This window comes from Rhinolophus sinicus, linkage group LG05 (assembly GCF_036562045.2).
Source record: "Rhinolophus sinicus isolate RSC01 linkage group LG05, ASM3656204v1, whole genome shotgun sequence".
Lineage (NCBI taxonomy): Eukaryota > Metazoa > Chordata > Mammalia > Chiroptera > Rhinolophidae > Rhinolophus > Rhinolophus sinicus.
Genome location: NC_133755.1, coordinates 38003080 through 38028649, shown reverse-complemented (window position 1 = coordinate 38028649; position 25570 = coordinate 38003080). Strand labels below are relative to the sequence as shown.

General features: G+C 42.7%; 1 protein-coding gene across 6 annotated transcripts in view; it reads right to left on the bottom strand.

The window, feature by feature from the left end:
* Positions 1 to 25570, bottom strand: part of SPTBN1 (spectrin beta, non-erythrocytic 1) — a 181952-nt gene that overhangs the window by 75506 nt on the left and 80876 nt on the right. The gene's annotated exons all lie outside the window — the stretch shown is intronic.

Genomic DNA, 25570 nt, shown 5'->3' with positions numbered 1-25570 from the left:
CGGCTGAGGTTATGGTTAGGGACGAACTCTAAAAGCAAACAGGCATAGTAACACCACTAACTCTTCTGAGATGAGAGCTAAGGTGAGAACAGGGTGAATTAACAGTAAAGTGCCAGCACCAGGAAGGGAAAGTAAATGCCTTCAAAAAATAGAAAAGGGACCTTATGAAGAAACAGTCAGAAACCGTTCACAAAATCTGTCTGAAAATGAGTGGCACATTTCAAAACTGCCTTCATCTACAGGAAGCCGTATCATGAGTCTGCTAACCTGCCACTCTCCGTCTTTACGGGCTGGTCCAGCAGGAAACAGCGTGACAGCGCTACCAGGGAGAATCAAATGAGTAGGACGAAGGATGAAGTATGCCCTGCTCTGCTCCTACACACTGGTGATGCTGTCAGATCTTTGCTGACCTGACCTGTTAGTTCTAACGAGAGGAGCACACATAGGTCTTAGTGATCTGCCTGAGGGTACACTAGGGCTGGCAAAGGCTACCACTCACTCATACCACCATCCCACGCTGCCTGAGGAACACGAGATATTACCTCCTCCAAACAACAGGGGAAAAAACCACACCCATCCATTTCAGGTCAATCCCTTCCTAACTGAAAAGATCAACTTAAAATAGGCAACAGCAATCTTCATGTGTAGCCTGTTTGGGTACAGCCTAGGAGCTGTGGGTGGGGGAGCGGGGACATCGGAGGAAGATGAGGAGATACAACTGAGACCCTATGTGGCCTGTGAAGCCTAATGTAGTTACTATCTGGCCCTTCACAGAAAAAGTTTGTCAATTCCTGGATTAAACATTTTTATAATGTCACTGGTCCCGTATCTCATTTGTTAGGTTCCATTTTCAAATCAAAATCAGCTTAGCAAATACGCACTGAGTGGTTGCTATGAACAAAGTACCATACTGGGGGCCTCTTTAAATTTCATTATTAAACATGCAGCCAGGCAGATGTGCAGTAGCCACAGGCATTACTTTTTTTTTTTAGTTATGTTATAGGACTGCTCTACGCCAGGTCACTCAGAGGGTGAACTCAGGGCCCTCTTCCCTACCCCCAGCTAAGGGGTATTTATCTGGTTACCCGACACAACAGGATTACCAGTGCACTACCCCAGCTGTCAGGAGGGACAAAGCATGGCTGGAAATCAAGGCCACACCTTGATGGTCAAAGAATGAGGAAGAGCCTGGTGGTGTGAGGCCTGGTTTCCCAATTTCACACCACCGCTCCTCCCAAGCTGTGGGTCTTCAGTTCTCACTCTGATGGACACTTCATTCACTATGCTTTCTCCTCCCCCAATCCTCTCTGGAAAGAGACAAAAAAACAGGAAGTCAACAGTGGACTGAGGGGTAACTTGTAATATCCCCAAAAGATAGAAAAAGCCTGGAACTAAACAGATAACATATCCTTACTTATTAAGCTTATATGGTAGAATTCATACAGACTAACTAGGAAAACCTCTTTTAAAGGGCAACAACCATACTGGGTACACTAGAGATAAAACTTTATAAAGGTAATTTAATTGCAGTATACTGCGGTTGTGTCTGTATGCTACTTTTTCTAAGAGACAACTAAAGCAGCAGTGTGTATTATATTCTAAGCCAATCTATCATGTGGCACACGAATTCACTCATAACAATAAAATCCTGTACTTCATTTTCAAGAGCTAAAGGTAGGTTTCTGTTACAGGAGCCTTGGGATGCAGTGGAGGTGGTGCGAGCAAGTTTAAATTTACTACGTTTGTTTTTTCATGTAGCACACACAAAAAAGGCTGCTGTTCTGTCCTGTGGACCATGTAGCTGGTCTAAGCTGGCATATTAAAAATCAAAGAATGTGCACTCTGGCCCTTGCTTATGGTATTTCTATCTTCTCCAGTTTTCCAGAATTCTTAGGGTCAACAGTGCAGGGAGGAAAACAGAACTCTTTCACATACTAGAGTCACATTATTGTCAGACACGACACAAGAGGATACTCCTGAATGTTTTCAGAGAGGCTGATGCTGTCACAAGACAACTGCATCAATCCGGCCATTCGGAACAGCTCCTGACAGCTTTCCTATGAAACGAGGATCTCCAAATTCACTGCAGGCATTCACGGAGTCCAAAACGCTAAGATCCAAAGGCCTCCTTTTTTAAACCACAGACACACAGAGACAAAAAAGAGGGAGCAAAGACCTAAACGTCACCATAAAGCTGCATGCTTTGCATGGATAGCACAGCGTTTACTCAAGTTATCATTTCCTGAATGAATTATGGAAGTGTGCATGTAAGATAACATATAACATAAGGTATCATGGAAGTTGTCTAAATAGAGTTACACATGCAATTTAATCTGCAAAGGACTTGCATTTCAGAACAAAGAAAGCCAAAGTGATGCTAAGGCACAAGGCATCACTGGGAACTACAGAATTATGACAAGGTTCCACTTAATGAGAAGAGCAACTATATGTAAAAACAAATGAAATGAAAGGATTTAAAAACTGGCTTCTGTCCTAAAAAACATTACCAATTAGTCACCTAAATCCCTTCTGGCCAGTGACCATGACCCACTGTAAAAACTATCAGGGCTGAATTAGCAGATTGATAAATTAAATAAAACTGTCTCAACTTCAATGGCAAAACTCCCAAATTACAGGTGTACGTATATGTAAGTAAGCCCAAGCCTTCATGTGTGTTTGGGGAGAAGGCGTCCAAACTACATTAGGATTTCAGAAATAATGGTTGTGTCAAGAATCAAAAATAAAATGCATGTTATAAGATGACCTTCTCCCTGAAATGAATTATAAGGATTATGGAGTTTAGCATTATTTTCTAAATGATATCCCAGTGCATCAAACCAAAATTTCACTTCTCATTGAGCTTTCTTCATTCAGGAAGTAATTTATTGAATAAGCTCTGACCCAATCCTCAATTCTATTTTTAACTTAGCTAACCATTTCATTGCCTGAAAAATTATTTCATGTACAACAGCAAACGTTATACACACTAGTACCCAACAGTCAGCCATGCAGGCCTGCGATCATTTTCTTCATCTTGGGTCAATCAATCAATGAGCCACCATTTACTGAGTAACTAAGAATGAAAGTGCTGTGAAGGGCAGCTACAAGTGTCAAGAGCGTTCTCCTTTACAAAAGTTAGTACACCATTTTCAATCCCTTGATAATTCACAGCACTAGATAAATGAAACCCATATTCAACTACCATTTGGTTATCTTAAAACTAAAAAGAGAAAGTTATCACTCACAGAGGTCAAGCACTAAAAAACAATTCTGCTAACTTCCTTTGTGGCTTTCTTCAACCTCACCCATACGATAAATGGTTACATAAGATTTCTTTCATAGCCAAATAGTACAGAGTTTTGGCGGGCATTTCCCATAAGTACACAATGAACATTGCCTTGTGTTAGGAGAGGAGGACAGAAAAACTGGAGGAGGAAATGACCTCACATTCGACCCCTATGATGACCCACCCACTCGATGGGTTGGGTGGCACCAAAGGATCCTCACACTGATCAAAGGTGAGCAGGACAGTTTATACTAGTTTTATTTTTTTAATAAAAACCGATTTTTCATTAATAGGTTCACTAACCAAACCTTTGAGTGCAGTTTTATAGACGATAACGCACAAGGTGTGACCCGGATCGTAACAAATTCTCTTATCTACTTTAAGTAGAATTAAAGTTATCTACTTTAATTTTTTCAAGTGAAAAAAGGGAGCAACAAAAGGGGGACATAAAGAGGGAGATCGGTTTTTCTGTTGTTCTATTTGTTTTGGAAACGTAAACCTGTAAACCTGTTGTCTGGTGTAACCGACATGCAAATCTCTTCCCACAAAACAGAATGCTGATCTTTATAACATCCCAGAGTACGAATGCACACGTAGCCCCCCCCCTCCCCAATTCCCTCCCATCCCCAACAAGCAAGGCTTTATCTCCCACCCTACAAAGTGAAGTGCTCACAACAGGTGTGGGCACCTGGCTGTTTGTAGTTTTGCCAGTTTGTGGGGGAGCAGGGAGAGAATAAACCAACCCGGTCATAGGAGGAGTATTACTGCTAGTTACCCCGATAAGCCTGGAAGTGTACCGCTATAGCTAATTTGTTCTTCAGGGGTATTTTGTTGCATTAACGTAAACTGTGGCTGTTTCTCCTCACAAGCCTCTATAAAGATGATAATCTCGGAACTGGGTGGGAAGGGCTGGAGGCCCACAGAGGTTCTGCTGCGGTGGCAGAGAGCAGAAGTTCCTCTTTCAGGACGAGGTCAAAGTAAGTGAAAATAAACTAACACTATTCCTTGGACTTGAAAAAACGAATCCTTTCACTTACTGAAGACATGGAGAAATGGGCACTCGTATGTGGTTGCTGGGAGGGTAAGTGGGCAATATCAAAGTTGAAATATGCGTTACCTCCATCTACCAATCACACCTGTAGATATTTACTTTCTAGGAATACCTGTGCAAGAGTACAAAGCTGTGCAGGATATGGGCTGCAGATTTTTAAAATAATTGTAAAAAATGGACAGCAACGATGTTAACATGAGACCAGAAACAACAGATCCGAACAGGTTGATAAATTAAAATGTGATGCACCCATATAAAAGAATAGTGTGAATGCATTAAAAAGAGTAAGGGAAATCTGCAGTATACAGGCTTAGGAAGATGGTCATGAACGAACAGCCACTTATAGAACAGTGTGTAATATGTACTTTGATCCTATTTCTGAAATATTTAAAGGGCATTTCCATTTGAGGGGAAAACACACAATTCATTTTCACTTGGTAAAAGAACTGAGGCTCACATATGGGTCTGAGATGGATGGGTAGGAAATAAAGGGGCCCTTGCTGGAGGAAAAGAATTCTCCCAGGGCACCACCAAAGGTCATATGTGAAATGTCATCTTTAATGAGTATTCTAAAATAAAATGCCACCCTGTATTTTCTCTTTCTTCTGGGGAATACTGTATCAGTATTTATCCTTATACAACATTTATAAACAAAACAGGGTAAACAAATATTAATACTTACTTTTAATAGCTGGGGATACTGAGGATATTAATACAAAAATAGGTGCCACTCACTGAAGGACCACTGAGGTCTATAGGATGCTAGGGGAGCACGTTTTCAAACCAGGTTCCCAGCAAGGGATGCCGAAGGAATAAATGAGAAGCCTAGTGGTCAGGCCTCAAGCACCTTCTCACACTTTGGTCAGAAGAGCTCTGGTTTTATACCCTTCATTTACTAGGGTTCCACCACAGATCTCATTTACAGGAAAAACAAATTCTAGTGTTTAAAATTTTGTAAATTGCTTGACTAAGCAATGGAAAGTAAGGATAGATGCTGGTGGGGTTCCAGTTTAATGACACACCAGCCTGGCTGACTGGTAATTACACTGCCCAGTAACAGGTGACAAGAGAGGAACAAGCAAAGCACTGTGGGAGCCACTGACCAGAGGTGAGTCCAGAGGTCAAAGCTTCAGACTTGTGATTTGAGTCCAGATGACATCACCCACGAGCAGCAGGGGGATAGGATCAGAGCCCCAATCATGTGCAGGTGATGTAGCAGTGCTTCAGCTACACTAGTGGGAAGCTCCATGGACACGATCCGAAATGGTGAGGGAATTCAATTGTCAGCTCCCATATCCACCCCCAAACTTAGGTTTACCACGTACTGTAAGGACTAGGCACTCGTTTAATTCTCAAAACCACCATGTGACATACTCTTATCATCAGACAAATTTTGCGTAAGAGCAAACTACGGCTCACGGAGGTTCCATGACTTGCCCAGTCACAAATCAAGTAGAGCCCTAGGAGTTAAAGCAAAGTCTGCCTCCGCAGCCCTCACTGCTCGAAACAGAATTCTACACTAGCAAGGACCTTATGCTGCAACTGAGATAAAACAGGGTTCAAGCCTGATGCTGAATACGGATTTTCCCCACCTAAAGGGAACACACAGGAGTGAATCTTGTAAGGGCACCTTAATCCCTGACAATGCTCACACCTGGAGTTTTGCTTACACAGAAGCCATCATCAGAACGAATCCTCCATGTTTTCAATTTCGATCTCTCTTCTGAGTCCTATCAAGGGAAGTGTGCTCCTCTCCCTTGCCTGACACCTTGCACCACCCAGGACTCCTCGCTCTCCATCACCACCGACCCACCACAAATCCAAAGATCAACACTTTCCCTTTCAAAGCTTGCTTCGAGCCACTGCACAGGAACTTCCATCACTACCCCATTCCAACCCCCACTGCAACTCCTCTTTTGGAACTAGGGAGTCAAGAAAACTAGCTTAGTAGTTGTTTGGCCATTATGTATGTTAACAAACAGATGAGGTAATTTGAGATTGCATGTTTTTTAAAAAAGCATTGATATCGATTGAAGGCTGTGAACAAGCCAAGGTTACATACAACCAGACATCCAGGTGTTTCTCCCTTACCGGTTTCCAGAGCCCCCCGATTCTTGGCACTGATAATTACAGTATCCCATGCACCAAACCACAGAACAGCACATCTGCAGCCAAGGGAGGGAAATGCCCACTGCCTGGCATGGGGAAAGGTCCTCATTCAGATTTGGAAGGAAGCAGAGCAATTAATTAATCAAAAGTAGAGCTTGGGGTAATTAGCAGCAGCAACAAAAATGTTTAGCTAAGTTTCCTTTTTTTATCTTGAGGTAGTTCCTATAGACAGATGCTCAGGATTAATGAGGTTTAATGAGACCTGCAGCAGCTGGCTAATGAATTAGTACGGAGGAAGCAGTACTGAGAAAGGAAAAGGGGTTTTACTCGTGGTAAGAGCTCACGGCCTTAGACAGATTATTTTTTTTAATTGTGGGGGATGGACATCCACCCCCCAACCCCCAGGAAAATCCCTGGAAAGCCTTCGAAATGGTCCCAGGGCAAATAAAGGGTTTTAAACAAAAGGCAAAGAAACCAAAACGTGAATGCTAGTGAATACTGGGCTTCCCGGGGTTGGCTCGCCCGCAGAGGAGGAGGGGGACCCTTAGAGCCCAGAGGCGGCGGCCGCTCTGTGCCAGCCATGCACGATTCCCTGGAAAGCAAGACCAACTTCTGTCAACACCAAAGGATGCTCGTGTCCTGAGCAAGCTGGACAGTCACCAGCTGGTGTCTCACTGGAGCCCTTACTGGGAATTCTCAATTCAGAGCATCCCTTCCTCCCCAATACTGAAAATGCTAGAAGGTTTATTAATCACGAAGAAGAAGCATTTAATGACGACGGACAACTTCTTTGCTCTCAATCCTACATGTGTATTATCATTAAATTTGCTACACGTTTATCTCATCTTGGCTACTTCCAGGCCTGAAAGTGCATGATAGGAACCTTTTCAGAATTAACTAGTTGCTGGCGAGAAGCTATGACGGAGAGAAACATTTTGTTGTTGTTAAAAGAGTGACAATCTGACGATACTGTAATTATAATCCCTTTGCCCCTATGCACACAAATAAACAGATGATGGTAAAACTATTATTGATCCTTCCAATTCACAAGGCCTGTGCTTCAAACTACTTTCCCAATAATGCAGGTAAGTCTGCCTTTTATGTAACGTAGTCAAGAAATAGGCTCTGAAGAGCCAGTGTGGGTATTAAAATGAGAAGTGCCCAGTAAGTGGGCCAAAAGCGTCTAAATGTTGCTGGTTTCCCAAAAGTTTCAGATGCTTTTTAGTTCCACATATTTTTACTGCATTTCACTTTATTTTGCTTCACAGAAGTTGGGTCTTTTACAAATTGAAGCCAAGACCCTCCACCAGCAGAAAGAATACGCCTCACTTGACTGTGATACTCGCTTTACTGTGGTGGTCTCGAACCGAACCCACGTTATCGCCACGATACGCCCGTGTAGTTCTACCTGTAAACCCCACCACCCAGCACACCAGCAAGCAACAAAAATCTACTCCTTACATAACAATAAAAACCCCACAGCAACCTTCACAGTGGGGGTTACTTCAAAGAAAAACAGCCCTGCAGCATGGCTGTCATGAAGTGGATATTCTGGGGTACCACCTGCCCATTTGGAAGCTTGAATTTTTTTCAGTGTTAGCTTCCTTTCCCACAGGGGCCAGAGGTTGTCAGAACCAGCCGAGAAACCTCTTTCATATATGGCTTTGACGTAAATGAAAACATTCTCCTGTTAATTATTTACATAAAGAAGGTCATACATGTTCATCCCAGCAACACCAGAGAGCAGTTCTCATCAGCAGTTTTTACCCCCAGAAAGAAACATTCAAGTTCAGCAAGACAGACATAGGTTTATAACCTGTTTCCAAAGTAAATATCGCTAACTGCTGTAGGCTATTTACTTTTACAGTTTTTAGGATCTGTCACTTTGTACTTTCTTGCAAGACCTGACAAACAGTACAGCCATTGTGGTCTTAATGCATTGGCTCCTTCCGGTTCCTACATTCTCATCAATTCTCTAAGACTTACCTTATACCTGAACCCAAACGTGGACAGTCAGGAGTTACTGGGACTCACACAAAGGTACTTTTCAAACCTCCACACAGCAGATGTGTCTTCCAATTCAAAAGCAGGACTGAACAGCAACGCTCAACAGCCCAATCTTCAGCTAAGTGAGGCTCCGGTCTGCCCACGGTGTGGGTAGTAACAGCCTCAGCTACTCCTGCTGACTGTGATGTTCCTACTACAAAGAGTTCATGAAGCGACCCTCACTGGGCGCTACGGTCCCTACATGCCAATGTGAAAGATGGGGAGTTGAGGGGTTTTCAGAAATGTCTGGTTTGTGGTATCATCTGGTTTCCCCATGTAATGGCCACACACCGGCTATTAGCTCCACTGCATCAATCTCAAAATGCAGTCGTTCACCACGTGGTACTGTATTCTTTCTCACTGGGTGACACTCTTACACCTGAGGGGTACCACACGATGAATGCAAATGGTTATAACTAATTCTGACTGTATACTTGTCATAGCTCCTTGTAAGTATATTGCATTTCAAAGAAAAAAGAGATCACTTGATGTATATAAACCCATAAGCTAAACTTTATTCTCAAGAGATCGAAATGGGAGTTTACAATGTACACATTCATATAAGAGGGTCGTTCTACAGCACTCTCAAAAGAAAAATTTGGGGGGAAAACAGACATATAGCAGTGATGTGGCACCCTTCAGTCCAGCCTTCCTAAGAAAGATATTCACATTTTTCTGGATAGAGAGGCCAAAAAAGAGAACAAAGCTGGTGTTCACCAACCAGCAATCCTATGAGGAGTCTTGTGATTCCAGAGTCTCCAGGCAGCAGAACGATCATCACACACACATAAAACAATGATCATCAGGAGACACTTACCAAGGCCAAATTAAATCATTTCTGGAACGATCAGAAATCGTGGGGTATAAACATTAAATACAAATTACTTGCTTCTCTTATGCCAAATTTACAACACAATGGACGGCAAACAAAACCAAGTTTGTGGTTTTAGGGTATGACAAGTAAGGTGCCTCTCTTAAACACTACTTTTATATCCGCTGCAGGGAAACTCAAGAGGTGGCCTGAGCACAAAACGCAAAGAGCAGCTGGGAGTCTTCACTTATGCTTGGCAGCAGCAGTGGAACCAGAAACAGGGATTAATCTACTTTATTCACACACAGTCATCATAGAACAAAAAGGCAACTCAGCCTAAATACACTAACAAATGTTCCAGCAGCTGAAAATGTTTAAAGTCAAGAAAGGTCAGCAAACTGTTAAGAATCTGAACTTAAAACGTGGGTTTTGGGCCCAACTACTCCGTGTTCCTAGGTAAGGCGGCCACCACTGGCAACTGCTCCAGGGCAACTGACTGTGTAGCCCAGGCCTCGCAGGTGAACCTCATACTTTTAATGCCAAAGTTCTATTTCAGTACTAGTGCCCTTCATTCCAGGTTGTTCAAGTTTCTTTACAAATAATTTTACCTATTGGCAAAATACCAGGCAAAAACAAAAACCAAAAAACACCATTACCAAAACCAAACACAACTAACCAATACTGCTAGAATAGAAATGGTGAGTTTGTGATATGGCGACAAGTAACTTGTAACATTGGGAGGGTGGGGGGAATGGCATCTGCACTCTCAGCTGAGTCCCTCTCATTCTGCCAGTATCACCAAAGCAATCTACCACCAAAAGGAATAGTCCTCTGAGATTAGGCAAGGCGTGAATGTTACACTGCATTTACCATGATTAAGAGTGAAAGTCTCAGCAAATCCTTTTCAGTTGGAATGGGATCAGGAATTTCTGCTTCTCAGTAATTGCTCTCACCAAATCCAGGTTGCCAAGTCCTAACAAAATGCTAATCTGAGAATTACAAAAGCACAGGCCTCATGCATCATGGGGGAAATAGTCCTGAGAGATTCAGAAGCCAGAAAACAGACTGCTACTGCTGGGTTGGCATCCTGACTCTACCACTTACTAGCTCAATGTCCTTGGGCAAAACTTTCTTTGCACCTCCATTTCCTCACCTCCAAAATGGAGATAATTCTTACCTCTCAGGGATGCTGTGAGGAGCACAGGAATCAATACACGCAGAGCACTTACAACAGTGCTTGCAAGTATCAGGAAGTCTCAGCTGTATTACTATCACCACTGCTGGGACCCACTTGCCTTCCTTCTCTGTGCGTGAGGCTACACCTCTTGCTTTTGCTTTCCCTCCCCTCAGTATCCATCCTATTAGTTTCCCTCCAAGACTGATTCTGTGAGCCCAGAGAACACAGAAGCCTACATTTTTCTTAGCAGTGAGCATCTACCCAGCAGAGCCTTGGAGAGAAGCATTCAGTGAAACGAAAGTTACCACTGGTTACTGGTACTACCAGTAGTACCACTAATTTATTTGCAGGAGCCTTCAAATCTGTACCAGATGGTGATCTAACAACCCTTTCTAACATGTGAGACAAATCAGATGCCAGTCACTTGTGCAAGGTCATTTTATCGACACCACCCACTGGGCACCTGATTCCCTGTACTGGTGCCAGTATGAGCTGGATGCTGGCTAACAAAAGGAGGCAAAAATCCCAACTAACAATAACAAACATTAATAACTGAGATGGAAGGAACACATATACATCATATCCTAAGCAGATGTCTAGCCATTCCCCCAACATGCCTCACGGTTTCCCGGCTCACTCTGGTCATATCCCACCCCAAGCCCCAAAAAGAAATAGAAGCAACTAGAGCCGACAGCTATCTTCGTGGGCCTAGGCACGCCTCCCATCAATGTTCTAGCTTTAAGTCATTAAAGGAGCAAGGCAGCAGCAGCAGAAAGAGCAGCATATCTAGGTAACAGGAATAAAACACAGACCCTCACCCACCTTTCCCTCTAACTCTGCTGCCATAACCTAAACTGAACCAGGTTCTAGAAGCTGCTCTATACACCCACCCAAACATGTTTCTTTTGTGCTGCAGGTTAATTCCTGTCTCACCCAGGAGAAAGGAAGAAAGACAAGGTTTTCATGACTGCCTAAGCAGAGGCATGTTGGGACCCAGCTGTCCAAATGTATGTAAACACATTTTCCCTCTCCTTTTGTTTGAGACGTTTGTGGACAGATTCGCATGAATCCTTGATACCTCGAGGTGGAGTCGTCAAGCAGTCTGGGCCCCACTACGTCACCACCATCTTTGCATCAGGAGAGATCTCTGGCTGCAGGTATTTCATCTCTAACAATTCAAAATCCAGTGCTCTCCCAGCACCAGCTGTGGGTCTACCTATATGCATGTCTACAGGTACAGTAGTACCTCGGTTTTCCAACGTCTCCGTTGATGAACATTCCGGTTTATGAACGCCGTAAACCTGGCAGTAAATGCTTTAGTTTTCGAACATGCCTCATCGGTCGAACATGTCTCATGGCTTCCGCTGAGTGCAAGATCCTGAGGCCTAACTGTTGGCTGTTTTCAAACATTTCAGAACTCAAATGGTCTTCCAGACGGATTACGTTTGAAAACCGAGGTCCCACTGTATATTCAAAGGGAACTGATACACCAACACTCAGTAGCACCTGAATTTAGACCATTACCAGTTCGCCGTCCCCCTACCCAATACCCTAACTGCATTTACCAAACACTGTATCCACGTGCAGGTGGATGTCAGCTCTGTCCGACAAGATATGTAGAAGCATCACCCCTCCCAGAGATGGTACGCCCCTTGCAGTGCCAATGATACGCACATTTGTAGACTGTTGTTTATAATGGAATGATTTACTCGTCACCAGCAAGTTTAATCACAAGGGGAAATCTGAGAAACCTGGCAGGTGAGCCTTCCATTTTTAAGCTGTGCATTCAATTTGCTGCTAGGTTAAGTGCAACACTTAAACACCTGTGAATTTGGCTGAATTCCCTCATAAGAATGATTAAATGCATATTTTAAGCAAAATTTAAAATGAAATTAAAATCCATACAATCTACCCATGTGCAGACAGACAAGTACACTATGCCTTGCTATTTGCTTCTACTTATATAGAAAAAGCACACACTTTTAAGTTCAAACAAATGATGACAACGGCCCCCTTGGTGCAGAATTTCTCAGTCACCCAGTTTGTCACTTGCTGTCTAAAGCCACCTCAGTTCACCTTTCTGATCCTCAGGTTCCTCGATCCACGGAGCAGGTATGACACCACCTACCTCACAGAGCTACTGAAAGGATAAATAATACGTCTGTGACAGCAGCTGATGCATACCAGCCTCCTGCCAGAAGGCCCACAAAAACTTTTTTTTAAAGTCACATTCAGTGCAGGAGAAAGCAGCCTGCGGTTGAACTTTTACATCCCAGGCACCAGCGGACTCATGAGCAATGTGGTGCAAAGGGCATGAACTCCGATTCCAAACCAGACCGCACAGATCAGGCCTTCTCAGCACCACTGGCTCAGCTTGGGCGACATAAGCATGCCCCATCCTGAACACAGGGAGAGCACCAGGTGACTCCAGCACACAGATTCCCAACAACCAATGGGTTTTCTGACCCTGGGGGAGAAGAGCTGACCTCCAGCGGCAGGAGGAAGGAAATCACATCATAAATCCTAAGCCCAGAGGGGAGGATGCTTTCTGAGAAGCTCGGGCTGAGGAAGCTACTTCAAAGCAGACTCAAGAACCTGCGTAGGGTGCTGTTAGTACATGGTCCAACCGCTCCCTCCACACCCATCCCCACCTAGGTCCTCCCAGGAAGATAACCGTCTCTGATAAGGCAGCCTGGAGTAGGGCTGTGTGAACACACAGCTGGGCGTGACTGCCAGCCCACCACTTACTAGCTGTATATTGAGCAAGTCACTTACTTCATCTCTCCAAGCCTTGGTTTCCTCATCTGTAAACAGAGATAATGTCTGTGCCTATCTCTAGCCTTCTGAGCAGGCAATGAGGTAATGCATAGAATGAATGGCACAGAGCCCAGTATATAAGCATTCAGTAAGTGTCAGTCATTGTTACTGAAAAAGGTCTACGTTCCCTTAACAGTGGACACCAGACTAGCCAAGGGGAGCTGAGAATAAAGAAAGCATCGCCATTTATTTCCCCCCACAAAAATTCCTTAGATTTGATTATAAATTTGTATTTTTCATAGGAGAAATTCACACACATTGTAACTGATTCTCACAGCAATGCCTGAAGAGCAGGAAAGGCAGGTATATAAAGCACCCCCCTTTCTTAAGAGTCACCCATTCAAATTTTATTACAGAAACTGTGTTTTCCTGTCTTTTGACTTGTTTGTGAGCTTCTTCAGGACAGGGATAAACTGTACCCCAGTGCTTGGAAAGGCGCTGTACACAGAGGCACCCTTAAGGCAGAACGCTCAACGGGAGTTAACGAATGCCAGTGACTAACTATCAGGTCTCCAGCTTCAACTGAAGGTGTTTGTTGGTTTTCAATGCAGGTTGGAATCTTAGCAAATACACTGCATTATGAATTCCCACCAGGGGAAGAGGAACAAAGAGAGAAGACCCCAAGTGAAGGGATGAATCACTGAGTGACCTGTGCCTCACTTTCCTCTTCTAAAAACCACTGAGCAGAAGAGCTGCTCCTTATCAAACAAAGGGGGAGCAAGGATCCATGACATAATTTGTCTGCAGATGAACTCAGAGGAAAATGAGGTAAGAAAGGTCATTACCAATCACCAGATGACAACAATGGCTGAACTGTGAATCTGGGCCCATCCTCCCATCTGACTCCCAGCCCACTGGTGGCAAAGGCAGCCGGCTCCGGAGCCCCTGCCCAGCAGGTCACTGCTCTCATGCCCCTCCCTCCCTCCAGCTCTCCCTACCTTCCCAAAAAGCCACCTGAATTTACAATCCTGATAAAGATAGTAACGTGTGGTTCTAGGGCCAGGAACTCCCCGCCAAGCTGGGCTAGAGTAAAACCTGCTACTCAATGAGTATCCCTTTTAAAAATTGCTTCCTTGTGTTTCAAGTAAAAAATAACCTCCTATCTGAAAATTGAAGTCACGTATATTTACAGAGGAAAAACAAAGATTTGTCTTTTCTTTTTATTTAAGGTGGGTTGGGGATTGGGAAGCACTGAGAGCTGGGAAGTAGTTATTGGACCAAAATTGCTTTTCGCGTAAAATTTCTTCAGTTTAGAAGGCCAAGCTTGCACATTAATCTGGTATGTAAATTTCTGAGGCCCTGCCTCTATTTGCTCAGAGAATTATTAACCGCCTGGCTTCTAGAAAAGCATTTCTCACACTGTATCACTGTGAGCAAAGGCCTACTCGCAGTTAGAAAAGTCACATTCATTTTACAGCCACACAGTATAAACTTTGAATGGCTACCACACCTGGAAGAATGGACCTGTTTCATGGGGTTGCTATGTAACTAGATTACATTAGTGTAACCCTTAAACTTTCTCCTGGTCTAAGTACTCTTTGCCTTATCCCACTCAAAGGAAAAAGAAAAAACCCCAAAAAACAGAAGAGACAACCTGATGCCTAATTAATTTCCAGGGAAATGTTTCTGTCGCTCCAAGTACTTTAGTCCCCTGTAGGCTTCCCTCTCCCCTCCTCCCCACCAAAATTAAGTCAATTCCCCAGGGCCCTGCAGAGTACAGGGACTATATAAGGGAGGTCAGTCCCTAGTGTCCTATTCAAATTTCATTTTATCAAAAAAGTAGACACACCCAGATAAGCCCTTCCTGAAGTTATAGTTTAGCCACATCATAGAGCCAAATTCATTATCATGTGATTCATTCTTTCAGTCAACACATCATCTTTATGTGGCTGCTGAGGCCACCTCTTTTCTCAGGGGAGAAGAGGCAACAGGGAGGAAGATCAACTAACTCACTTTAAAACAAACACATATGCGTTACTGCCTACATTATTTTACTCATTCATTCATTCCTTTATTCATGAAACATTTATTTATGCACCAAGCACTCAGAAGGAATACAGGGATCAACACACACACACACACACACACACAGTCCTCCATACACAGGAATAGTAATAGGCATTGACATATATAATTAGGGTGACCCCCCGTCCATCCTCTCTGGGACCCAGGGAGAGTCCCCGGACATGGACCATCCAATGCTACAACTGGGCAAGTCTCTGGCAAACCAGGATTAGCTGGTCACCCTAGTAAAACAATATACTAAATTATACTGCTTGACCACCCCCAGGATTACTAATTCTTCCCAGTTTTTAACAGATGAAGACATGGGGCTTATGTGAATCCACCGCCCATGCATTTCTGAAGTCAGATAAAAATGTCCCAGCACTGAACATGGTCTCCAACAGCCCTCAGCAGCCCTCCTCACCACCGTCACCACCGCTGCCGCCGCGTTCTGAGCACTTCCCCCGCGGCTCCCCACCCACTTGCTACCACAGACTTGTGCAGCTGGGATTTCATCTGCTTGACAGTTGTTCGCAGATAATGCGTATCTCCCTCTACCACTGCAAGGCTGAATTTTTTTTATAGCAAGTCGTTTAAACCTCTGTAGGAATAAATGTCTCCTTCAATAGAAATCAGAGCACTGTTTTCAAGCACCAGAAACGCACTTTGCACTAGGCTTGTATTCACTTCTCAACTACTACACATTCAAGCTAGCCATCTATAGAAACTCACTGGCATTTAACTGTTCAAACAGACAAAGCTGACTTTCAAAAGACTCCACATAGCTTTACACTTTAAAACAGACTTCCAAAGTTTCCCTTAAAAAAAAAAACTAATACAAAATGCTAATGCCATGTTCCAAGATATAACCACCATTCGCATGTCAATATTACCAAGGTAATATCTATGGTTTATATAAGGATTTCATCTCTCTCTCTCCCCTTCCCGCCCTCCCTCCCTCGTGCAACTACTCAGTGTTTAAAGAGATACCTCTCACTCCAAAATTCCATCACAACTGCACTCTCAGTGGAGGGGTGGGGGGTAAAATTCACCCAAATAATGACACAGTTTGTGTCATTTCCTTGCCACCAGAGAAGAACAGAGCCTCCAAACTTTCTGTTTTGTTCATTCCTCATGAATAAAGTATGCCTCAGTGATCCTCAAATTAACTTTCTACTTACATCATTTCAGCATTAAAAAGGGACTTTAAGGCCAGATCTTTCACAAGGCCTTTGTGAAACCAAATATACGCCAGCCTGTGTCTCCATTCCACTGTGATTACTGGATTTGCTACTTAGATGTCCTGTGCCTCTCCAAAACAGGGTTTGGAGAGAGAGCAAGGCTAAGAAAGGCCTTTCAAAAGCAAACACAGTAGAGGCATTCAACAATCTATGGGGGCGTGGTTAATATTAGTTTGCCTGCATAGTTCTGACCAAGTGCTGGGTGCTCTGGCTTCAGCAGTCATTGCTCCAGAGACTTTTTATGAACTTGGGAGAGGCACACCATTGTGACCTTCAGTCTACATCAAACACCACCCTACTCAAGTGACAGCAGTCAACCTGGTGTACTTTCTAAAAGAGAACACAAAAGGGGGTGTGTTTCAGTTGGGTGCATTTTCAGGCAAACTAACCACTCTTCTAACATATTGAAGGAAACCACACCCAGACAGGTTTCAGGGGTGGGGGTGGGGGTTGAGATACTCAACTCAAGTTCAGAAGACTCACCACCCCTGCTGGGCCTTGCTTTGTCATTTAACCAAGACCTGTAATGTACCAGGAACCGTGTACCACTATGTACCAGGTACCGTGCCAAACACAGTTTACATGAAGAGTCTCACTTATTCATACAACAATCTTACTGCATAGAATTTGTATTCCCCTCATCCCATAGATGAGAAAAGCTCTGATGAGTAATAAATTGCCCTGATTTTGAAAGCAATTTGGCAATACCATGTGTCTCCCCCACCCTTTCTTTCTTCTTCTAAGGGACAAAAACTTTCAGCCAATAAGTTTCAGCAGGTGCTTTTCCCCCCTACCTCATCAATACCCCGTAATTTTAAAGCTTCACCTGCAGACTCACAGGATATGAGCACTTACTAAATAACAGATATGTAATGTATTTCAAATCCACCTTTAACATCAAAGCTTGAAGGCGCTGCTAGGTGAATTTGATATATGTGAAACTGAAGTCTAACCGACTGCAAGAACAGCAACGTTCATTTAATACAGCATCATTTTACTAAGATGGAAGGCGGGGAAAGGGGTGGTATTTTTGCTTTTAAAAAATAGCTTAAATGTATGTAAAAGGTTGAAATCATAAAGCAGGTACGGGCTTAACAACCCTCTACTTCCCAGGACACCATGGTGAAATTCTGAAACAATTTAGAAAAAAATTGGTCCAGGGTATTCCTGTAATTCTCCATTAATACCAAATGGGCAAAAGAAAAGAAACTGTGTTTAACCTCACAAATTTCTAGAACTGCAGGATTAGCAAGTAGGAAAATCCCAGCCAAATTCTACAAAGACTTACAAAGCTAGGAATTAACCAACCATGATTTAAAGCCCTGTAATGTCCAAGGGCAATACTAAACTTTCTTTAATTAACTACTATACATTTGGACACAAGATTATTTTTATAGTTAGTTAAAATGACCCAGTTTACTTAAAAACCCACAAAACTCCTACCTTTAATACAGACTTTACATAAAACATAAATTTAAACTTCAGAAAGGTCATAACCTTTCTGGGACTATTTCCCTCTCTCTGCTCACAGGGGTAGGGGAGGCAAGTAGAGATAATTTCTAAGGCAGCATTTCTTAAACTTGAATGTGCATACAAACCGCTTGGGGATCTTGTGAAAATGAGGTTCTGACTCAGTAGGTCTGGAGTGCACCTGAGATTCTGCATAGCCAACAAACTCCCAGGTCATCTACAGACCACAGTGAGTAACAAGTTTCTGTGGTAAGTACCTTGCAGTTCAAAATTTGAGGACGCTGCCTTGTTGTTTCTAAGTGTCTCACTCTGCAAATGCAACAAGCCTCCTAACTGGTCTCCTGCCTCCTCTCTTGATCACTACTCTCCAAAACAAGCATCCAACTCAGGAGTCAGACCACCTACTCTTTTTTTAAAAAAAGTCAGAACAAGGCACTCTCCTATTTAAAATCCTTCAGTAGCTTCCCACTACCTGACTTACTTCCAAAATTCTTTAACCTGATTTAGAGGACCACGTATTCTCCAGCGCTTGTCAGTTACCCTCCTACCAGCCCTTGCTTGCTCTGCATTCTAAACTCAGGCCACCCCGAATATGCTCGAATTCCCAAATCCCTCACCTCCTGGTCCCCTAGCTTGAGTCCCTCACATGGAACAAGTTTATTTCTGTACTTTCTTCTCATCATCAGTCAACTCAGCCAAAATCTCCAACATAGATGAAACACACTTCCTAGCCAGAGGACAGTTGGCTCATCAAAAAGCAGGTAATCAATACATAGCTGTTAATAAACAAATAGCATAAACATTTAAAAAGCCCTCTCTCTCTCTCTTCTTTTTTTAACCCAACACACACACCAGAAGTTCACAGCATGGTGTAAGCAGTGTCTTGAGCCCCACACAATCAATCACCAAACAAGATGAGGAGACACGGCTGTGGGCCCTCGCCCTGAAGCCTTAGAGGAGGAGTGGGATCAGTGAAGCTAGGGCAGTGCCAAGAGTGCAAGCCCTCTCTTTTTAAAGTCAGTTTTATTATTTTATTTCTTAGGATTCTTCTTGCTCTAAAGCAGCCTAGATTAGTGACCAACTACTGAGCTTTAAATGGCAAGCCCTTTGCACCCATGAAATGGTTTAACCGCCAAATCTGTAATTAAGTCAATCCAGCAAAGAATACTAAAGTTAAAAAAAAAAAAAAAATAGTTTGCAATGTCCCTAACATTTATTTCCCATCATTAGTTTTTCACAGCTACGACCTGAGAGTTAATAACTTGTCAGGCTAGAGGGGAAAATGGCACTGAGATCTAAAAATAGCTGTGATCTACCTGGCTTATTCTGATAACGTGCACAAGAGTCATTCCAGTAAGAACAAGCGTATGGCTGGTGAACCTATCATCAAATTGAAAACCTGAAGCTCTGTCACTATTCATGTCATTTGCCAAGAGAGGGAAACAAACCCTGGAGTCCATATTTGAACTGTTGTGCAAATACTGGAGTTCTCAAAGTTCATCTACAGGTTGAAGTTTTCTTTAAAAGAAATGATTATGGAACCAATAACCATACTTTATATTTTTAATAGCACATGGGCGTTTTCAAGGAAACTTCATATAGATTCTGGCATTTGCTGTTCAACACAACCCTAGAAGGTAAATCTGACAGGTATTCAGATAGGGAAAGCAGCCCAGAGCTTCAGATATCCAGGAGAGGGCCATAGCCAGGCGCCACTTGCCTCCCTTCCAGAGGCCAAGTTGCTGGGATTTTTGTTTTTAAGGTTAAATCCAACAGAATTTCTATTAAGAATCGAAATGGAGTTAAACCAGAGGCCTTGCTGACCTGCCCTCAGAATGTATACATACTATCATCTTTATCTTTCCTAAACTTACACCTCTTTCTAGATCGGTCTTCACACCGACTCGGTGGGGGAACTGGGACAGATAACTGACCCCATCTGGCAGACAAGAGCTTCCCTGCTTTAGCAAGATGGAGCCCATTCCTGACTGCTTAAATGCCTTTCCCACTATTAGACAGTTTTGTTCTAAAACACCCTGTTTTACAACTCTTCAGTCCTCAGTAAGAAATCAGATATACTGCTTGCTCCTATGTGGGAGCAATTCAGGCATTCTGGTCCCCCCCCCCCCCCCCGGCCCACCACCATCAATTGCAAAGACTGTACAAATGATCCAATTAGGGAGTGATTCTCAAACTTTAGTGTGCATCAGAGACACCAGGCAGGCTAGTTAGAAACACCTATTGCCGGGCCCTACTTATCCCCCGTTTCTGATTAAGGAGGTTGGAAGTAGGGCCTGAGAATCTAGATTTCTAGCAAGTTCCCAGGCCATGCTGATACGGCTGGTGTGGAGACCTCATCTGGAGAACCACGCAGTCAAGTATCCATAATATTCACTTTGTTTATTTACTCTTTAACAAAGACTTAGTGACGGCTATGCTATATGTAAGATCAGTTATGTCATACTTTTGTCTTTATGCTCCCAGACTTTGTTGAATGTGGGGAAAACAGAGGCTAAAACTCCAACTATCACCAAAACCAGTTAGTGAAAATCACAGAATGACCAAGTGCTTAAATCTTAAAGGAAGGGAATCCACGCAGGGATTCTGACATCCCCTCCCTCTGGGAATACTCAGAATGAAATGATATCTGAACTAAACCTCAAAAGAATGATCCTGACACAAGAAATAGTTCCTGGTGGAAGAAACCAGGAGAACAGTGTCTCAAGGCCGGAAAAAGGCAGGTAGGTTTAGGGAATCACAAGTACTGTCGATTAGGGAGTAGCATCGGATGGAGATGGGAAGGTTGGCTGGAGTCAAATCCCAAAACTTTTGGCAGGGAGGAGAGCTCTTATCAGGGCCTGGCTTTAGGGAGGCTGGGCAGTTGGCATGGGGAGGCTTTAGAAAACCACGGAAGGAGACTGAAACAAGGAACAGACCCCTTCCCAGGCCCCAAGCAGAGAACACAGTTATCCAGAAAGCTTCCTCAGCAGTCAGCAAGTCTATAGTCCCAGTATTTCACGACCCTCTAAAAAGTGCTATCTTTTCCTCAGAGGGAGTTACTAATCACCCTCCTCTTCTTCCTAGCTGGTCTCCAAGAGTCCTTCTAATAATTAATCGTCCCAGTCAAACACTGGATTTATGCTGAAAGAATCGCTGTTCCGTGGCTGTCAGTGGTCCTAGCCCACCAAAAGCTGAGCGCACCACATGTCCAGAAATCTGAGTGGTTCTGAGTTCATTAATTTTCCATGCCACCAGAATGAACTCATGATCTAGGTAACGGGTGTCGTGGCTCATATTTAACTCACGCTCTGTGGTCCTACAGGAAGATCATCAACTTTGGAGCCAGAAAACCTGGATTCTGGAGAAGTAGCTTCATACTGGTTGCTCATAATCCAACGATCTCTTTATCTATAAAACGTTTAAGAGAATATCTACCCAACAGAATTATTATTAGTGCTAAGGAAATGTACATTTATTTAGAACCTACTAAGTACTATTAGGTTGGTTGGTGCAAAAGTAATTGCAGTTTTTGCAATTATTAACCTTTTAAACCTCAATTACTTTTGCACCAACCTAATAGATCCCATGGCTGGGCACTTCAAATAATCTTATTTAGTTAATTAAGCAAAATAGATATATACTAAATGCTATACACATTAATAATAATTACTATTATTACCTCATTCAAAAAGGATTCTGTTCACAAATTTGTTAGGAATTTCTAAATTTTGAGCTGAAACTCTCGTAAACTGGTAAAAGGAAGGTTTGGTTTTTTGTTTTAAAATTGGTGACTTATCCTTATCTCATAAGGTTATCTGGGCTTAGAAAAACTATGGTACCACAGGACTGGCAGGTATCCAGACCAAAAAGCCAACCTTTAATGCTTTCATTAAACCCAAAAATGTTCTTAAAAATCTTGCTCCTCCCAAACAAAAACAGGAATATCACTTGTCACCAACAATTTTCACTGTCATAACTGGAAAAATCTGAAGGATATTACTTTATATTTAAGAACTTAAAATTTTCTTCATGACAAACAGAAGTAAACCCAGGTTTCAGAAATTAAGCAAGACAAACATGTAGGTGACTTAACTGGAAAGTTCTTAAAAATTGAAGAATAAATTTTCTTCATGATCTGCAGGTATAAACCCAGCAATATTCTTTTCCTAACAGTTAAGAAATAGGGGGAGGAGGAGGAGCGAGAGGAGGGGAGGAGAAATTCAACAAGGCAACTCTGAGATGGCATGTAACAAATTTGAGAGCGCTTACACATTCCCATGACCCAAAACTCTTCAGTTTCCCTCTGTGTCCCAATGAAGACAGACTATTCCATAACTCTTTCTGGATAGTGGGATAAACTCATTGAGCCAGAACAAAGATAAAGCACATTCTCCAGAAATACCAGGTTCTGGATGTCGGTGTTAGGCTGCAAAGAAGGCAGTAAAAGTTCATTTTGATGCTTTTCAACTAATTCAATTAGATCCTGTCTTCATTACAACCCCACTGCCAGAGCCAATAGAATCAGTGCTGGGGCACACGGTGGGGGTCGGGGAGGGAAGCAGGTAGGCAGGAAAAGGAAATCAGGTTAACGTGAGCATTTCACAATGTTACCCTGTCATTTTTTCTTTTTTTGCAGATATGAAATATTCATATTAATATCTAGAAGTCTGGGTAGAGAAAGTTACAGAACAGCAACGTGCAGCCTGAGCCCATCAATGCCTGTGACCCTGCACAAGTTACTTGATTCTGTCTTCTCATCTTTAAAATCTCAGAGGTATGTTATGAAAACCTGGTTAAGATACCACACATAAAGCTCCTACTAACACATCTGGTACGTGGTAAGCACTCAGTGAGATCTTTTTTCCCCACCAACCCCAACGGAAGAGACAAGGAGCTTTATGGAGTAAGTAGAATGTGAGCATAGTCTTAAAAAGTCGTAAGAAGGATTTCTATATGTGAAATGGAATGGTGGGACATTTGAGGCAGAAGGTAGATTATCCAGGGCTGGGTTTTATGAAGAGCTGCAGGCCTGCTTACCTGGACGATTTGATCGGAATGTAAGAGCTGGAATAGGAAGTATGTGGGGTGGGACCATTTGGGGGAGGGTCCTGAATGTCAAGCAAAGGAGTCTGGAATTTAATTTACACAACAGGCACAAGCAATCCTTTCTGAGTAGCAGAGTGGCAGGAATATTTTCCTATAAGGAGTGAAACTGGAGAAAAGGTATTATGAACTTCTCTGTTTCTACAAACACATCTTTCTAAATATGTGAGGCTGAGTTTTGCTGTGTTTCAGTATTCCTCTTTTACTTAAAAAAGAAAACCAAAACAACTATTCCAACCTTTTAAGATACATGAACAGGATGAGGAAGGTGGTAACTTAATTTTGCAAGTGAAATTTTTCAAAGAGAGAGAGCAAGCATTGGGTGTGTCTGTGAGGTGTGTGCTGGGTGTTGGTGGTTAATGTTTGAAGCCATCAAAAGTAGAAGGTCCTGTCTCTTCTCTTATGCCTGGAGCATTAGTGTGATAAACCTCACTCTACATCTCAGTCCCTTAAATCACCAAGGTTTTGTTTCTAATCACACTTACTTACCCATAAATCTCTAGAAACTACTACATCTAAACAGACGCGACTCATTTTAGTATCTTAGTTTAGTTCCCTTAGCTAGAACATCAAATCTCATCCCATGGTCCCTCCTGAAGTTTTTAGGATCCAGTGTGAAAATATTTGAAACCAGCAAAAATGCAGAAATATCTCCCACGAAATCACAGTACTCTCAGACATAGGGTAGATAGACGCTAAATAAGTTCATATAAGAGATATTTAAAAAATTAATAGATTCAGAGAAGCAGTTTGCCAATATTGGGTTGCAAGTGCTAGGAAGGAGAATACCTGGAAGAGAAAAAAGGCAGCTTTGTAGGCATGTACAAAATTAAATCAGCAGATAAGACTTTGTACTTTATCAAAGATGTTGATGATTGGAAGAAGTACAAATACTGAACAAAATACCAAAGTGGGAATGGAAAGTGGGGAAGGGAAACGATTTTATCAAAAATGCTCCTAAAATTGCTTAAAATGCAATCAGCTCCATTTGTTACTAAGGTCGAACGCAAATGTTTGTAATTCTCCTGAGATTCACCCTACTTGAAAGTTAATCCACTCTTTCTCAGTTCCTCAACATGGGTGGTTTTCTGTTATAGAAATACCAACACGAAACTTGTGCAACTTCTAAACCACAATATTTAGAAATAAGAAAGTTATTTGGAACTAAATTAGAAGACACACCAAAAAAAAGGTCACCACATAAAAATGTGAAGCCCACCCCTTTTGAAGGGATTTCCTTGAGAAAGTTATGAGGTAAAAATATCAGGAGCACACGGTGATTTTTTTTTTTTTTTAATTTAAATTTTACTTTGTCCAGGGAGGACAGTTTAAGACATTTCCTGTGTGTAAGCTCCACCCTTTTTAGTGAGTAGTTTTACAACCATCCTCAAACCTTTCAGAATAACAGCCTTTTGTTATGGATGGGCCTATGGGTACCCTCCTCCCCACACCTTATATTTTCTCCTTGGTTTTCCATTTCTTCTGACTCCCCCATGGGTGCTTTCTCCTTGGCATATGACACAATGAAATAGGGAGCCTGGGCCACGCGAAGAAGAGGTGCATCCTGAATTCTCAGAACCTGAAACTGTGGGGCTTTTAACATAAGACCCAAAAGAGAAGGAACACACTCCCCTTCCTCTATTTATCACTTGCATATTCCCCCACCAGCTCTGGCCGGTCACGTTTCCAAAGAAGCAAATTCCACCTTCGTAGAACTCAAGAGGAAAGAACCAAAGACACAAAATCATTCCCTGGAGGGGATGGAGCTTCCTCTTAGCTAACTGCCCAAGGAATGCAGCTCAGCCTAGCAAATGTTTAAAATCACGTCCTGGTCTGTCTCTTGTTTTCCAGAAAAGTGTCATTACTGTCAGCTATTTCACAAGATAAATAAACCTATGAATGAAAAATATCCTCCCCCCTTCCCAATGAAAACATTCTAGGACTGAGCTGCTTCCTTCCTTCCTCCTACTCCGCGCAGGAACCACATTTGTGGCACCAAGAAGAGTTAAAATAAGAAACATACACAGTCTGAGAAGGCTACTTTTTCACAGCACTAGAGCCATTCCCAGCCTACTACTTGATTCTACAGGCTTTTAATCGGAAGTTCTGTTTTCAGTTATGAGTCCTTTTTCATATAGCTCTGAGACACCGCGGACCAGGCCTGCTGGCTGGGCAGGGGCAGCCAAGGGCTTCAGGGGCCAACCCAGCTGCAGGCTTCAGGCCCATCACCTCACACACTGCTGTGCTCAGCACCCTGCTCTTCATAAAAATATGTGCACTAAAATACTGCATTCATTCAATTATTTGAGACTAATACAGACTCTAAGAAACCTGTAATTGATCCAACTAATCCAACCCACATGATTGAAATGACAATGACTGGTTTTCATTATAAATTACATAGCCCACTAAAATGATGGGAAGGCTCTCCCCCAACACAATACATCAAAAGAGT